Source organism: Hyla sarda, chromosome 5 (genome assembly GCF_029499605.1).
Source record: "Hyla sarda isolate aHylSar1 chromosome 5, aHylSar1.hap1, whole genome shotgun sequence".
Classification (NCBI taxonomy): domain Eukaryota; kingdom Metazoa; phylum Chordata; class Amphibia; order Anura; family Hylidae; genus Hyla; species Hyla sarda.
This window is the reverse complement of record NC_079193.1, coordinates 18,425,456-18,438,166: the sequence shown is the minus strand read 5'-3', so window position 1 is coordinate 18,438,166 and position 12,711 is coordinate 18,425,456.

The window sequence follows — 12,711 nt, the reverse complement described above, 5'->3', positions numbered from 1 at the left end:
GACACGCTAGGTCAGAAGCCTGCTGGCCTCAGCACAAAACTAAACCGTGAGTTCTAAACTAATCCCCGCTAAAGCTAGCGTGACTACTGGACCGCAACTAGAACCCCTAAATCCAGTGGAACAGCGCAAGTCAGTCTAAAGACTCAAAATGGCTTAATTTCCCAACCTTTGTCAATCTCCAAGAGAATTTGCATTTATAGAGACTGTTCCTGATATGAAGTTTGCATAAAATCTTCAGTAAAGTTCCGACAAGTTTCTGCCAAACTCTCCGGTTGTGGACATTCAATTATTCACTACCTCCCTATCGCTCTTGGGAAGGGTGGTGGTAGGACACGCATTACAGATAAAGGGTTAACCAGACACCTTTTAGTAACCGCACAGCTTCACTCCCTACACCCAACTCCCCCAGGCTATCACATAGCTTTTTTGTGTCCTACAAACAGGATAGGGGTGTGTGCATCCAGCTGCTGCCACCAATTATAGTGTACTCCCCCTATGTAAAAGACTGTATTAATGTGTTACAAAGCACCATCCAAGTGTACGGAATTCTGTGTATGGTGCCGCGTGCAGAGAGCACACGCGAAAAGTAAGGGGGGAGGCGAAAATTTATTTGGTGCGGAAATGTGTAAAGTTAGAAGTGAATTTATGCTACGATCCTCTGGTCCGGTCAGCGATGCAAGAGTTAACCCGCTGCCGGAAAAGCACGCAAAGAAAGCCCGCGCTGCGCCATGACCCGCCCCTAGGCGTGGCTACCAAGTCAATGTGTCGCAGCTGAAAGGGAACTTAAATTCACTTCTGTTGTTTCTGGGGGGACCGGAAGTTGGGGCTGCACCGATGACGTCCTTCCGGCCGGCAGCCATTTTGGAGAAGCCCATTATAAATGGAACCCTGCACAGCGACCTCTTCAGTCTGCACCAGGAAGAGGAGGAGAGTACAGAAATGGCGGAGAGCAGCATTCCACTTGGAGTGAGCACCAAGATGGCGCCGGAGCAGAGGAAAGTTGCTGCGGTCGCAGCCCAACTGTTCCACGAGCTTGCCGATCGTCTGCAGTGGTTGTCATTGGACGAAGAGGGGGCCTGCAACTTTACCCCACTGCCCGATGACGACAAAGACTGGCCGGATACCCCTCCAGAGGAAGTCGCTGGGACACCTGGAACGTCTTCACCGGTGAGACTGTCCCCTCACCACCGGACATGGGGTTCGTGGGCTGAGATCCCGACAGAGGAGTCTTCTGTAAGTACACCATCAGAAGCTGCCTTCTCTTCCTCCACCAGCCCTGAGCCAGAAATACCCCTGTCCGCTTTGCACGACCACGCTCGCCAAACTTGCCAAGATTGATCTTTGGGGATGAACCTGACTTTATCCAGTACATGCATGATGTTCTCCAACCCCTGCCTGGGAAGCCCCTTCCACAGGTTCCTATGGCACAGAGAGAAAGGGCCTATCAGGAGGCCAAAATAGCCAACTTGATGGATAAACTAAAGGCCCGACTTGCCCTAGAGAACTTTATGCCCCCAAACATGATCATCTGCCTCATGAGGAGAGGATCCACTGTCAAGAGAACACCAAAGAGTTGGAGGCACTCTTCATCCGCATGTGGGATCATCCCCGAGAAGGGGAGAAGCCCTTGGAACGTTGCAGAGCAACAGTGGCCAAGTTTGACAAGGTCAGAGGTTACGGTACCCTCATTGATTGCCACACCGGCTATGCCATCCTCCTAAACCGGCGAGCTGTACAGAGGCCATACATCGAGAAAAAGTTCCATTCCCTGGAGGTGGGTGAGACAGTGGAATACACACCCATCCAGGACCTGCGAGGAGAGGGGGTGGCTGCAGTCACCAGGCCAGCAGCTCCAACCCAGCTTCCTTTCAAATATTTTCCATCTTCTGATATGGAGACGGACCCCTTCCAGCTGAGGGCGAAATGGCCTGCTCCTGATGCCTCCACCTACCAACCTGAGGAGGAATTATTACAGCAGCAGCCACTTTCAGCTGATTCCTGTAACGTACCCAGGCCTACTCCTACCAAGGAAGTTTGGCATCAACTGCGGGTACCAACCACTGTAGCTAGGCCTACTCCCGGCGCGGAGGTTTGCCTGCCCACCAGGTACCAATGAATGTGCTGCATGCTGCAGCCCACTCCCAACGAGGAGGTGGGGCTGAATCAACCAGCACCAACCATTTGTCTTAACCCTACAGTGTCACAATCTACCCTCACTAATGTGGTGTGGGAAAGCCACATCAACTCTTTACCTGTTGGTGAGCTTGAGAGGGGTAGAGGCTCCAGAAGAGGAACAGGACGACATTACAAGAGTTTCATTCAAGATGTGACACTTATTTTTTCTGCAAGTTTTTTTTTGTCTTCACAGACTTTGCTGCAACGTTGAAGAAGTGTGCCTAGCAGGACTATGCTAAGCCTGTTCAAGTTCAACTGTAACCATCAAGCTTTTGTGCCTGGTCCTTAGACCAAGAGACTCCTAGCAGTAGGAGATTCGTAAGTGTGTGCCCGGCTAAACAGCGCTAGACGTGATATTTGGACTCTTAGAGCAGGTGGACTGCTGATCCTTGCACGTCTGTTTACGTGTAAATACCTCAATAGGAACATAATATTTTTGCTCTAATTGCACTTATCAGGTGAATGCACCTGAACCTTCTTGGAGTGTCTAATAAATGTTTATGCTAATGTAACGAAATGTAAATGGTTACTGTACACGAAAAAGATTCTGCTTTATGCACGTGTACACAAAAAGAAAAACATTTAAATAATAGGTGTTGTAGTAGTTGCTAGTAAGTGGCTCTCTCAGCTCCTCTGAGAGTAACATTTTCGTCACCCATCACTAACACCATCTCAAAGGTCTACACCAGGGAAACTACCCTTAAGATACCAAGACTGACCTTTCACGTATTACTGTACACATAGTACCTCAAATAACTCACTTAAGTGTACTTACCTCACTTAAACTTAGTACACCAAACAACAAAAATATCTCCCACTCAAATAAATACTTTAAGAATAGTAGCCTATGCCATTTTCCAATTCCTGCCACTGTTATGTACACTAACTGTTTTCTTCTCTCCTTACGTGTGCGAGAGGCCCTGCCTGGCCAGTAGGTACTCTTGTGAGCTAAAAATAATACACATAATAAAAGGTAACCTAGGTAAGGTTTATCTGTTGTGTACTAGGGATAAGAGCGTGCATCCAATGGACTCTAGTAGCCAGTTTATTGGTAGAAAGCCTCAGGCAAGTCAGTAATACCCTCAGTGTACTAAACAGGTAGCTAGTGTGGCAAAATGTCTAGTGAGATTCAGAAAATGTTAAGTAGGATGTATTTCATGTAAATAATATCATCCTGTTACTAAATTCGTGAACTAAGTAATCCTGTTCATGAGTTTACCCATGCTTATGTATGTACATCAAAAAAGTTAAATAGTTTTATAAAGTTAGACAGCCTGATTTATGGACATTTAAGAAGTTATGCTCAGGACTGTTATAAAGCAACCTTCACTTCGTCCCTCTGTCTTAGGGGACAGACATCGAGGCTGACTTGTTTTAAGTAAGGGGGTTTGTGGTGTCCCGGTACCGTATTGCATACCGTACCTTGTGTATAAGTCCCCAAAGTCAGAGTTCCTACGCTCAGGTAGGGTCCCCCAGGTGGGACAGCCCCTAGTCGCCTCTCTTCTATTCTAATTCTGTGATGTATACACAAATTTTATAATAATGTATATTTCATATAATGTATAGTACTTACCTGGTTAGCGTCGTGGGACCTTCGGACATGTGACCATGTTAAATCCTCTATAGTATGTTGGAGGACCTTTGGAGGTCCCTGGGTCACATGTTACCCATAATGCTATGTAAAGGTGATTGACACAAGTATGAACCAATCAGCTCTAGTCCAGCCCCTATCCATATATATAACGGAACTGTAGCCAATTATCGCTCTCTTGGGTTGCTGCTTTTGTGGATGCCGGACTAGCAGGACGGATCTGTGCAACTTTCAATGACACGCTAGGCCAGAAGCCTGCCGGCCTCAGCACAAAACTAAACCATGAGTTCTAAACTAATCCCCGCTAAAGCTAGCGTGACTACTGGACCGCAACTAGAACCCCTAAATCCAGTGGAACAGCGCAAGTCAGTCTAAAGACTCAAAATTGCTTAAGGTCCCAACCTTTGTCAATCTCCAAGAGAATTTGCATTTATAGAGACTGTTCCTGTTATGAAGTTTGCATAAAATCTTCAGTAAAGTTCCGACAAGTTTCTGCCAAACTCTCCGGTTGTAGACATTCAATTATTCACTACCTCCCTATCGCTCTTGGGAAGGGTGGCGGTAGGACAAGCATTACAGATGAGCCCTCACCCAGGCTTCACGAATAGAAAGGGTTTACCAGACACCCTTTAGTAACCGCACAGCTTCACTCCCTACACCCAACTCGCCCAGGCTATCACATGCAATTTTGGAACAGCTGGGGAAGCAATGGTTGGAGACCCCTGATCTACACAATATTTAAAGGGCTACTCCACTGCTCCAGCGTTCGGAACATTTAGCTCTGAATGCTGAAGTCATGGCTACGCCTCCTAGTTACGTCACACCACACCCTGTCAATGCAAGTCTATGGGAGGGGGCATGGCAGCCGCCATGCCCCCCCAATAGACTTGCATTGAGGGGTGTGACGTGTTGTCACGTGAGGGCGTGGCCGTGATGTCACAACCCCCGCAGCCTGCACCCAGCGTTCAGAACTAAATGTTTCGAATGCAGGGGTAGTGGAGTCCCCCTTTTAAGGAAAATTTGTACCTAAAATCCAATCCACCCAGTATGGCCACCATTGTATCTTCCTCTTGAGTTGTCATCCAGCTTCCTCATATCTGGTCTAGGCTGTGAATACTAGGAGGATTTACCATTCAGGGGTCTGGACAAGCAATCTGATAGGTATTGAAACAGCTGTAGAAAATTAGGATGGCTCAATGATTATTTGGATTATTTTTAGATGTTTTTTTTTTTAAACAGTATCGGCTTTGCACTACCATTACGTGTTAGGCTAGGTTCACACAACAGAAGCTCAACCTGGAAAAATGTATCAGTCACGCTAGGACCATGAGGACATTGCCGCCCCCATATTCAGCAATGTCTGTGGCGCAGATACCGCCTAAAAAATTTAAAAGATCATTCTTTTAGCAGGGGAATATCCACCCCCCTGTATTAACTAAAAAATCACCAATAGAGTGTATGGAAATGTTTTTTTTTTAAACTGGGCGACCTCTTTAATTCAGATGCAGTGGCAACTGCCCAATAGTGTTTCTCATGCTTATATAGTGCAGTGTGATGTCCCAGTACGGGATGATGTGGCCCTGTACTGTCCTCCTGCCCTGTCAGGCGGAGTCCCTGAATGTCCCCGTGGCTCCTCTGCAGCATACCCCCATTATGTATATAGGCTTTCCTCATTTAATGCACTGTTGCTTTAATGTTTGTACCACATGATTGTTACCCAGAGGGCCCCAGTGACCAGGTGACCTATGGGATCCTTGCACAGCCCTCCTATATAACCAGGGGGGGGGGGGGGGGGGAGCTGCAATCTCTCTCTTCTGCTGTATACTGAGGTCCAGTGCAGTCGTCTCAGTGTCTGTGTCCAGAGCATTGGAGGCCTCAAGCCTAAAGTCCTGCCGCCACAAGTCGGTCCTCAGTAAGTCAAGTCAACTTATTGTCAATCACCATCTCTGTCCAGTCAAGTCCATCTGTAGTCACCATGGCTGCACTAAAGTCAGTCTAACTACTGCAAGTCCCAACAAGCCTGCGAGGTCCCCCTGTATCACCTCCCTGGGATATTTGGCTGTACTGCAAAGACTATATCACCTGTCTTACCTCAGTAAAGCTGCCGTTATCCTTAATCTGAGGTTGGTGTCTTCATTGCCCCTGGCTAACCCAGGATCAGCGGTATTACCTTCGGGTGGTTAAGGCTAAACCTCGCCCTGGCATCACGACAAGAAGGGGTTAATACCATCTGCCCCTTGGGCCATAACATCTTCCCTGCATCTACCCTGCACCTCACACCCCGACACCACAGCAGCATAGGCTATAATAATAGAATAATGTAGAGGTTCTTGTGTATGCCTTGTGCTTACTTGTTTTAGCTGATGTGGCAGGCATGAGTTTTCATCTTAACTGATTGCAATTCCATCACTAAAATGTTTCCCTAATTCTGCCTACATTTCCCATGAATCTGCTGGCTTTGCAGAGAGAGGGACAGGAGTCTTATCACTGCACCTGACCATCTCATTAGGAGCTTCAGATCACCCAGGTGAACTGATTAGACTGATAAGTGGGTTGAGGTCAGTTCACATTATGTGCAGTTATGATGGGTTTTGTAATTTAATAGGGTTATCCACCATAAGGTGATTTTAGTATGTACCTGGCAGGCAGTAATGGACATGCTTAGGAAGGATATGCGCTTGTCTTGGGGCTAAATGGCTATGTTGTGAGATCACCATAACACTGTGACTAGCTTTTTGTGAACTGGTATTTCCTATTTGAGTTTTTTTTTTTTACTACAAATCCCATAATTCCATTTCCTCCCTCCCACACATCAGCCACCCCACCCAGTGAAACATAAATGAGCTGCATCCATTCAAAAGACCTGTGGTTTTCAATCAGGGTGCCTACAGCTGTTGCATTAGTTGCAGATTGATCTCTCTCACACCAAGCGATCCCTCCACCCATTGAAGCAGAGAGGCTCCCTGTCATCAGCTGACTAGTGAGTCAGGTCTCAGCCGCATTGCAACCTGGGAAAAATCTGAGACAACAGTAATTTTTAATGCTGGTAAAAATAAATATTGGGGTGAAAATCACAGAAGAATTGTGAGAAAAGCGTCACACACAAAAAATTCCTGGAATACCCCTTTAAGTACATTTTTAATACAAAGATTGCCTTGAGGGGAAAGGGATTTGACCTTTAATCACAATTGAGGTGTTTTAAGGCTTCCAAAAGCTGTCCGGGAAGCTGGTTGGAAAACACGGATTTTAGACAGGATTCCACCAAGTTGCAGATTCTTCATGACATCTTTCAATGGAGAAATGGTTAACAAACTTCTAGAATTGGAACAATTGTCATCATCGTTTTTGGGAAACCAAAATCTCTATTCCAGCCTTTTCCCTCTTCTTCTTCCAGAAGGTAAAACATGTCTACATTCTGCATAATTTATTTTCTAAACTCCTTCATTGTATTGATCACTCGTCTTCAGAGTTAAGGGCCCCTGGTGGCGGGGTTAGGTAATGAAGCTATATCATCAATAAATAAAAGAAACCAGTGTCTATATGAACGTATGAGCTGCATTTAAAGGGGGTACTCCGCTGCCCTGACGTTCGGAACATTTTGTTCCGATCGCATTGAGCAGGAGGCGGGGTCGTGACATCATTGCCATGCCCCTAGTGACGTCACACCACGCCCCCTCAATGCAAGTCTATGGGAGGGGGCATGGTGTAACATCACGAGGGGCGTGGCAGTGACGTTACAACCCCGCCACCGACACCCAGCATTCTGAATGAACGCCGGGTGCTGCACAGGGATCGCCGGGGTCCCTGCCTTTGGATAGGGGATAAGATGTCTATGGCGGAGTACCCCTTTAAAGATTTGCATTTATTCTTCTGGTTCTAATTCTTCCCCCTTATCAGTAAAGTCATTGTTAAAGATGGTAGGTAAAGTCACATGGAATCTGGTCACTGACTACCTCTCTATTAGAGTGCAGCCAAGCTGTGTTCCAATAAGGCTAAGTTCACACTGCAAAATCTCCGGGGAGATTTCAAGTGCGGCCAGCGCCAACTGAATCAGTCACAAGCAGGACTCTGTATACTGAGGACAAGCAGGGCTCTGTACACTGAGGACAAGCAGGGCTCTGCACACTGAGGACAAGCAGGGCTCTGTACACTGAGGACAAGCAGGGCTCTGTACACTAAGGACTAGCAGGGCTCTGCACACTGAGGACAAGCAGGGCTCTGTACACTGAGGACAAGCAGGGCTCTGTACACTAAGGACTAGTAGGGCTCTGTACACTGAGGACAAGCAGGGCTCAGTACACTGAGGACAAGCGGGGCTCTGTACACTGAGGACAAGCAGGGCTCTGTACACTGAGGAGGAGCTCTGTGCATCGAGGACAAGCGGGCTCTGTACACTGAGGACAAGCAGGGCTCTGTACACTGAGGACAAGCAGGGCTCTGTACACTGAGGACAAGCAGGGCTCTGTACACTGAGGACAAGCAAGGCTCTGTACACTGAGGACAAGCGGCGCTCTGCTCACTGAGGACAAGCAGGGCTCTGTACACTGAGGACAAGCAGGACTCTGCACACTGAGGACAAGCAGGGCTCTATGCACTGAGGACAAGCAGGGCTCTGTACACTGAGGACAAGCAGGACTCTGCACACTGAGGACAAGCAGGGCTCTGTACAACAAGGATGAGCAGGGCTCTGTCCAGTGCGGCTCTACCACATGCTCTCGGCTCACACATCAGGATGATTGACAAGCCAGGAGCCTGCACAGAGCCCTGGTTGTCTTCACTGCACAGAGCCCTGCTTGTCCACCCTCACTTCCTGAATTTGGACTCCTCATAGAGACACACAGGCAATAGCTGCAGGGACAGCATTTTTTAACCAAAAATATACAAATTTTTTAATCATTGTATACTACAAATATACATATAATGTCATCATATACATTATATCAAAAGTTTTTGTTCACGACAAGTACACTTTAAGAACTCAAGTAGATTCATGCCTGACTACTATAAATGCCCCCTGCATAATAACTGTTATAACTGTCCAAGATGCCCTTCTTATAAACTACCCACTGAGGTGCACTGCCTGGTACCTGCTATATGCCCTGCTTTCACTGTCCTTGCCATGTCCCAGCAGATTCTATAGATGCCCTCTGATGCCTAAGCTGATGCTTTGTTTGCACTATAGACTAGAAGCCGGAATACTTTGCCAGATTTGCCTTAGATGCCTTTAATATTAACTACCCTACTCCATGCCCTTCCTGCACTATGTGCCTTTTCTATGAACTACCGTGCCAGTGCACACTGCATGATATCTGTTATAGCCCTAATGTACCAGCTGCACAACGGCACAATCAGTCTCCGACCCTGTCTGCAATGTTGGGTGGGCACAATATGCAGCTTTTATTGCTCAGACCCCCCTTCCTTAATCTTCTTTAATGGAATTTTGGATGACTTTTGCCTGATTCTTAAGCTGAATTGATAATCAAGCACCAGGTCCTGTGCCCCCCTTAACGCCTGGCACCTTGGCACTGCCCTGTGTGTGTGCCCAGCTGCTTCTTGCTGGACTTTCATGCTCCTTCCCTGCAGGCTTTTCTTAGTCTGAGATAATGGTGCAGAATAGAGCAGCAACAACCACCCTCAATCCCAGAAAACAGGGGCTTTGCCCTACACCATACCCTACACCATACCCTTCCTGCCCTATGTGCCCAATGTACCAACTACCCTGCCAGTGCACCCTGCATGATCAATGTTATAACTGTCCTGATGTCTGCAAGATGCCCTCCTTATAAACTGGCCACCCAGGTGCCCTGCCCGATACCTGCCACAAGCCCTTCCTTCACTGTACATGCCATGCCCTGGTAGATTCTATAGGTGCCCTCTGTGTAAATCAGTGTTTCCCAAACAGTGGGCCTCCAGGTGTTGCAAAACTACAACTCCCAGCATGCCCGGACAGCCGTAGGCTGTCCGGGCATGCTCGGAGTTGAAGTTTTGCAACAGCTGGAGGCACACAGTTTAGAAAACACTGGTATAAAGTACCCACTCAGGTGCACTGCCAGATACCTACTAAATGCCCTGCCTTCACTACACATGCCATGCCCCTGCAGATTCTATACATGCCCTCTGCGTAAAGTACCCAAGAAGATGCTCTGTTTGCACTATAGATGCCCATATTCATTACCAGATGTACCTTAGATGCCCTCAATATTAACTACTCCACCCCATCTACTATATGCCCTCTCTATGAACTACCCTACCAGTGCACACTCCCTAATATCTGTTATACCCCTAATGTACCAGCTGCACAACTACCAGATGCCCATCTCATAAACTACCCACCCAGGTGCACTCCCTAATACCTGCTAAATGCCTACACTGTGCATGCCATGTCCCAGCAGATTCTGTAGATGCCCTCTGTGTAAAGTACCTAAGCAGATGCCCAAATGCATTGCCAGATCCCTTAGATGCCCTTAACCCCTTAACGACCACGGACATAAATGTACGTCCTGGTTTGACGGTACTTCCCGCACCAGGACGTACATTTACGTCCTGTGTAGGACCACGAGCATTGGAACGGTGCTCGCATCATACATGGCAGGTTCCGTCTGCTAGCAGCAGCCGGGGACCCGCCGGTAATGGGCGACATCCGCGATCGTGCAGATGTCCGCCATTAACCCTTCAGATGCCGTGATCACTACAGATCACGGCATCTGCGGCAGTGCAGTACTTTGAATGGATGGTCGGATCGCCCACAGCGCTGCCGCGGTGATCCGATCATCCAGCATGGCGGCCGCAGGTCCCCTCACCTGGCTCCGCCCGTCTCCCGGGGTCGCCTGCTCTGGTCTGAGATCGAGCAGACCAGAGCAGAAGATCACCGACAATACTGATCGGTGCTGTGTCCTATACATAGCACTGAACAGTATTAGCAATCAAATGATTGTTATAGATAGTTCCCTATGGGGACATAAAAAGTGTAAAAAAAGAAGTTGAAAAATGTAAAAATAAAAAGTAAAAAAAAAGTGAAAAATCCCCTCCCCCAATAAAAATTAAAATTGTCAGTTTTTCCCATTTTACCCCCAAAAAGCGTAAATTTGTTTTTATAAACATATCTGGTATTGCCGCATCTGTAAATGTCAGAGCTATCAAAATATAAGGTTAATGATCCCGTACGGTGAATGGCGTAAACGTAAAAATTTTTTTAAAAAAGTCCAAAAATGCAGCTTTTTTGTCACATTTTTTTAAAAACATTATAATAAAAAATTATCTAAAAGTTTTATATATGCAGATGTGGTATCGATAAAAAGTACAGATGACGGCTCAAAAAATGAGCCCTCATACCGCTCTATATACGGAAAAATGAAAAAGTTATGGGTGGTCAAAATAGGGCGATTTTAGATTACTGATTTTGTACAAAAGGTTTTAGATTTTTTTAAGCAGTACAAAAATATAAAAGTATCTAGCCATGGGTATCATTTTAATCATATGGACCCACAGAATAAAGAACAAATGTAATTTTTACCGTAAATTGTACAGTGTGAAAATGAACCCCTCCAAAATGTGCAAAATTTTGGTTTTCATTTAAATTTCTTCCCTAAATTTTTTTTTTAGGGGTTCGCCGTACATTTTATGGTAAAATGAGAGATTTCATTACAAAGTATAACTGGTCACGCAAAAAACAAGCCCTTATATGGGTCTGTAGATGGAAATATAAAAGAGTTATGGATTTTAGAAGGCGAGGAGGAAAAAACGAAAACGCTAAAATAAAATTAGCCTGGTCCTTAAGGTAAAAATGGGCTTGGTCCTTAAGGGGTTAATATTATCTTCCCTACCCCATGCACTCTCTATAAACTACCCTGCCAGTGCCCACTCCCTGATATCTATTAAATCCCTAATGCACCAGCTGCACAACTGCACAACCAGTCTCCTGCCCAGTCTGCCATGGTGGGTGGAAGCAATATACAGTGTCTACTGCTCAGACCCCCCCCCCCCTTCCTCCTGCCCTCTGTGTAAAGCAGTGTTTCCCAAACAGTGTGCCTCCAGCTGTTGCAAACCTACAACTCCCAGCATGCCCATATAAACTGGATCATTGTTTCCCAACGAGGGGGGACTCCAGCTTTTGCAAAACTACAACTCCCAGCATACCCGGAGAGCCTTTGGCTGTCTAAGCATGCTAGGAGTTGTAGGTTTGCAACAGCTGGAGGAACACCATTTGGAAAAAAATGGTATAAAGTACCCACCAGATACCTACTAAATGCCCTGCCTTCACTACACATGCCATGCCCCTGCAGATTCTACAGTTGCCCTCTGCGTAAAGTACCCAAGCAGATGCTCTGTGTGCCCTAAAGATGCCCAAATACATTGGCAGATCCGCCTTAGATGCCCTCAATATTAACTACCATACCCCATGCCCTTCCTGCACTCTGTGCCCTCTCTATAAACGACCCTGCCCGATACCTGCTATATGCCCTGCCTTCCCTGTGTATGCCATGCCCCTGCAGATTCTCTAGAAATGCCCCCAATATTATCTACCCTACCCCATGCACTATGTGCCCTCTCTGTGAACTACCCTGCCAGTGCCCACTCCCTGATATCTGTCATTGCCCTAATGCCCCAGCTGCAGGACCAGTCTCATGCCCAGTCTGCCATGGTAATTGGGCAGAATATGCAGTTTTTACTGCTCAGATGCCCCTTTTATGGATGACTTTTGCCTGATCTAAAGATGAAATGATGATCAAGCACCAGGTCCTGTGCCCCCCTTAACGTCTGGCACCTTGGCACTGCCCTGTGTGTGCCCAGCTGCTTCTTGCTGGACTTTCATGCTCCATCCCTGCAGGCTTTTCTTAGTCTGAGATAATGGTGCAGAATAGAGCAGCAACAACCACCCTCAATTCCAGAAAACAGGGGCTTTGCCCTACACCATACCCTACACCATACCCTTCCGGCACTATGTG